The 5151-nt window shown below is 43.3% G+C and overlaps 1 pseudogene; it reads right to left on the bottom strand.

Annotated features, from left to right (window-relative positions):
* Positions 1 to 268: 268 nt before the first annotated feature.
* LOC131830464 (taste receptor type 2 member 41-like) lies at positions 269 to 1180 on the bottom strand (annotated as a pseudogene).
* Positions 1181 to 5151: the final 3971 nt, after the last annotated feature.

Here is a 5151-nt window from a genome sequence, read left to right as displayed (position 1 = left end):
AGGGGATACAAAATAGAGAGTAGACAAAATTTTATATTCTGAATTTCTGAACAATACTGGCTCTCTGAGCCCTGTGTGGCCCTATTTTAACAGCATCCCAAGGAAGGAATCTCATTCAGAATGCCCAGATTTGATTTCCCTCCTCTCCTTCCCAAAGGAAGAAGCCCAGAGTAGAATCCAATGGATATCTGCTTGTGACTGTATCTCCATGTAAGTGGGCACTGACTGGTTCAATCATCATCCAGGGCTTTGGACGGGACCATGACACCTAGGACAGCTGGAAGCCCCTGGCTAACAGAAGTAGCTACCTGCACAACCTTCAAAGCTGGAGGTTGCTGAGAATGAGGATGTAGCGATGGACGGATGTGCCCAGGTAGGTTAAAATCTGCCATGGCCAGTACCAGTCATTCTCTGAGGAGAAGAAACCCACACCATCAATGACCAGGGATGAAAAAGACAGAGCATAAAGAATGAGGAAGGAGATGAGAGACTTCAGAGCTCTGGTGTGAGCCTGGCCACTGGGGTCCTGTGGGCTATGGGCGCTGTGCTACATTCTCCCTGTATGTCACCTCAGAGAATCAACAGCGCAATTGAGAACAGAAAGACAGAGCAGGGAACCGACAAGGTGATAAGTTTCAGGGGCAAGAAATAGTGAATTTCCAGCCTCCTGCTCCACTCCTGGTCATGTTCCCAGGAAATTTTCTAATTAAAAATCTTTGATACACAGCGTGGTCTCCCCAAGAGAAGAGCAGGGTGATGCTGAAAGAGATCAGGAGAGAAGCCATGAAGAGCACTGACCCTGGCAACCTCCACTTCAGCCAAAGGAAGGTCGGGTGGGTGAAGTTAACAATCTTCATACAGAAGAGGACACTGAGCCAAGAGCTGAACCAAAAGGAGGCCGAGTTCAGGAAGTCCCAGTGGAGACCAATGAGCTGCCGCATAGGACCACTGCTGTACTCATTCAGGTAGAGGAAGTAGTAGAAGCTGTTCACCATCCCAACCACTGCAGGAAGAAGCGAGAGGCACCCAAGCTAATGAGAATCATGTCAGAGGGAAGCGGCCTCCCACGCCGCATCATTTCCCTGCTCAGCACCAGCACAATGAAGCCATTGGCCAGGATTCCCAGGAGACACAGAAGGACAAAGAGGAGCATGAAGAAGGCTGAGAGTGCTGGCTACATTTTCGCCCCTCCAAACACCACTCTGAGCCTTGTGTCTTGCTCCCTGGCCTCCTCCCTACCCCCACCCACAGCCCCTCTTTTGATCTTTCCTGGGAGCCTGATTAGACTGCTCAGGCTCTACATCTGAACCACAGCTCACTTAGAAGACAAATGCTCAGGCTACAGGGGAAAGATGAGCTCAGTTCAGTGAGGATGCAAATTTCCCATGGGTTCAGTTACCAGCAGCCCCTGATTTGCCTTCTCTGGTTTTGCCTGCATGCTACCATCATTAGCATCAATGTAGAAGGTTTTTCAGTGTCTCTGTGAGTGAGTTCCATCCTTTTTACTTCCCCTTTGGGCCCTATAAACATAACCTCTCCCATCAGATCATTCTTAAGACGTCAAGTATATAGGTAACAAGTATATGGCACTTTCATGGCTAAGACCTAAACAAAACAGTGATGATAGACAAGTCTGTCTCCAGCTGAGCGTCCCTGTTACACATCCACCTCATCTACAAGTAGTCATCCCCTTTAAGGTCAGAAGGCTTGGTCCACATTTCTACCATATAGAAATCCTTCATGAACTTAAATCTTTCATGGACTCTGAGGTATAAATGATTGATAATGGTTTAAACTGGTTTTATGTTCCAGTGAGAGAATTCATTTCCTTGTGGTTGTGGAAATGTGGTCCACATTTCCTTGTGGTTCCGTGTGGAGAGAATTCATCTCCTTGTGGTTGTTCCTTGTGGACGGAGAGCCATCCGCTTCTTGCTGCATGTTGGTTGAAGGCTGCCTCAGATCCTGGTGGCCACAGGTGGTCTTTGCCAAGTGAGCTGCTTCAACATGGCACCTTATTGCATAGACACCAAACACAGTCTCTAGACAGAGCTGGCTAGCAAGACGGACTCTCAAATAGCACAGTATAATCACAGAAGTAACATCACCTTTACCATAGTCTATTGCCTAGAAGCAAGTCCAGTCTGTAGGGACACTCAAAGGGCAAGGTGTTACAAAAAGGTGAAGATCCCAAAGTTGGAGGTCATGGGAAACCATCTTAGAGTCTATCTGCCACACTAAGATACCATAGCATACAAGATGCATGTGCTGTCCTGTCCTCCAACACCAACATTTAAAAGAGATCCCTATGAGACCATCTTAAAAAGCAAAACTATTTTCTTGAAAGAAAATATAGTCAAGTTGATCTAATTTGTCCTTTCTCCACATTTATTTGAAACTTTTTTTATGTGTTTCCTTTTGGATTGTGACCTCGTAATGAAAGAAAAATCATTATGCAAATAATGTAAAAGTTGTCACAACCACAGTATCCGTGTAGAATTATATTAAAATACATAATCCACAATAGAAAGAGAGATCTCACTGAAGTTGGGTGAATATGCATTTCTCCCACTCTCAGATCTATGTTGCTCAGTTTTTACACACTCACTCAGCAAATATTTATTGAGCACTTATATATACAGAGTACCTATTCTAGTCATTGCAGATAGAGCAATGAACCAAGGAGATGGGATTCCTGCTTCTATAGAACATGCAGTCCAATGGAAGGTAACTGACAATAAGAACACATATGAACAAGATACTTTCATGTAGTAATCAGTGCTGTGAAGAAAACAGATGAGTAAGATTGCCAGAGAATATCTGGAGAGGGAAAAGTTGCTCCTTCAGACCTGCAGGCAGGGGAAGGCGTTCTCAGGGACATGCGCTAAGGGACCAAGCAAGTACAGTCTTTGCCATGTATGGCTGGCTGAACTCATAATATTATCAAGTCATAATTTCATTCATTCTTAGCCACCATATCTTCTAATTTTACCAAGTAAGGCCTTCTTCTGCCAGAGAATAAGGACTCCAGCAGGCCACATGTCTACATGTCTTACCAAACAGATTATCCCAAGATCACTTTAAGCTACAAAAACACCTCAAAAGAGAAACTGGGCGTTTCTGTCCAACATATGAATACAAAAATAACAAGACAGCTGCACCTTCAACCCCTCTGGGATTAGTTAATGCAGGTAGATAATGGAAAAGGGGCAGGGAGGGTCTTACTGGACTAGTTCCAAAGACTTGTACTTTTCACACCTAGCAGATATTGAATGCTGATTTTCCTTCATGACAAAATTTGGGGGCTCTGGAGGTTTCCCACTGGGCTATCTCTCTTGCAATTCCCTTTGATGGGGAGAAAGCATCTCTATTTGGGTGATCCCCTGAGACTCCTTCCTCAGCCCCTAAACATTTGCCACCAAATTACTGCTTCTGGAATTTCCTCACTCCACTAGACAGTCCTATTGGTCAAACCTTAAGATACCCACAACACATGCTCTCTCCTTTGGGGCCCACAACTGGTGCCCTAGCTCTGCTACCACAGTTCTAATATGGCCACATTCTCCGGACTCTGCCCAAAAAATAACTAGTCTGTTTGTCTATCATTATCTTAATCCCACAAGCAACAGAAAGACCTTAGCTTACTACATCTCCCAACTGAAGCAATAACAAAGCAAGTTTTATAAGTGGCCCCATGGAAGGTCTAGAGCACCACCAGATTTGAGATAAGTCCTCCTTGGTGGAAGATGGACTGGGTTTCATTTCATAGCTTTTCTATATATTTATACCTCACAAAATCCTTTCTTTTCTACTCTCTAACCCTTTCATTTTATCAAAGTGTGTCAGAAATTAAAGCAGGTTTATGCCCATTTTTTTTTGAAAACCTGAATATTGTGAACTTCCGAAATCTCCTGTCACAACAAATTTCAACTTTTACTCGAAGGGCAAGATCAAGAAAGTCATGTTGGTCATGGTAAGAAATTGGAATGTTTTGATTTGTATTTCCCTGATGCCGAGTGCTATGGAGCACTTTTTCATGTGTCTGTTCGCCATCTGGATGTCTTCTTTGCAGAAATGTCTGTTCATGTCTTCTGCCCATTTCTTGATTGGATTATTTGTTCTTTGGGTGTTGAGTTTGCTAAGTTCTTTATAGATTCTGGACACTAGTCCTTTATCTGATATGTCGTTTGCAAATATCTTCTCCCATTCTGTCAGTTGTCTTTTGACTTTGTTAACTGTTTCCTTTGCTGTGCAAAAGCTTTTGATCTTGATGAAATCCCAGTAGTTCATTTTTTCCCTTGCTTCCCTTGCCTTTTGCGTTGTTCCTAGGAAGATGTTGCTGCGGCAGAGGTCGAAGAGGTTGCTGCCCGTGTTCTCCTCAAGGATTTTGATGGATTCCTTTCGTACATTGAGGTCCTTCATCCATTTTGAGTCTATTTTTGTGTGTGGTGTAAGGAAATGGTCCAATTTCATTTTTCTGCATGTGGCTGTCCAATTTTCCCAGCACCATTTATTGAAAAGGCTGTCTTTTTTCCATTGGACATTCTTTCCTGCTTTGTCGAAGATTAGTTGACCATAGAGTTGAGGGTCTATTTCTGGGCTCTCTATTCTGTTCCATTGATCTATGTGTCTGTTTTTGTGCCAGTACCATGCTGTCTTGATGATGACAGCTTTGTAATAGAGCTTGAAGTCCGGAATTGTGATGCCACCAACGTTGGCTTTCTTTTTCAATATCCCTTTGGCTATTCGAGGTCTTTTCTGGTTCCATATAAATTTTAGAATTATTTGTTCCATTTCTTTGAAAAAGATGGATGGTACTTTGATAGGAATTGCATTAAATGTGTAGATTGCTTTAGGTAGCATAGACATTTTCACAATATTTATTCTTCCAATCCAGGAGCATGGAACATTTTTCCATTTCTTTGTGTCTTCCTCAATCAAAACCACAATGAGATAACACCTCACACCAGTCAGAATGGCTAAAATCAAAAAGTCAGGAAATGACAGATGCTGGCGAGGATGCGGAGAAAGGGGAACCCTCCTACACTGTTGGTGGGAATGCAAGCTGGTGCAGCCACTCTGGAAAACAGCATGGAGGTTCCTCAAAATGTTGAAAATAGAACTGCCCTATGACCCAGCAATTGCACTATTGGG

Source organism: Mustela lutreola, chromosome 4 (genome assembly GCF_030435805.1).
Source record: "Mustela lutreola isolate mMusLut2 chromosome 4, mMusLut2.pri, whole genome shotgun sequence".
In the NCBI taxonomy this organism is placed as follows: Eukaryota; Metazoa; Chordata; class Mammalia; order Carnivora; family Mustelidae; genus Mustela; species Mustela lutreola.
The sequence above is the reverse complement of the archived record's forward strand: the minus strand, read 5'-3'. Positions and strand labels throughout refer to the sequence as shown.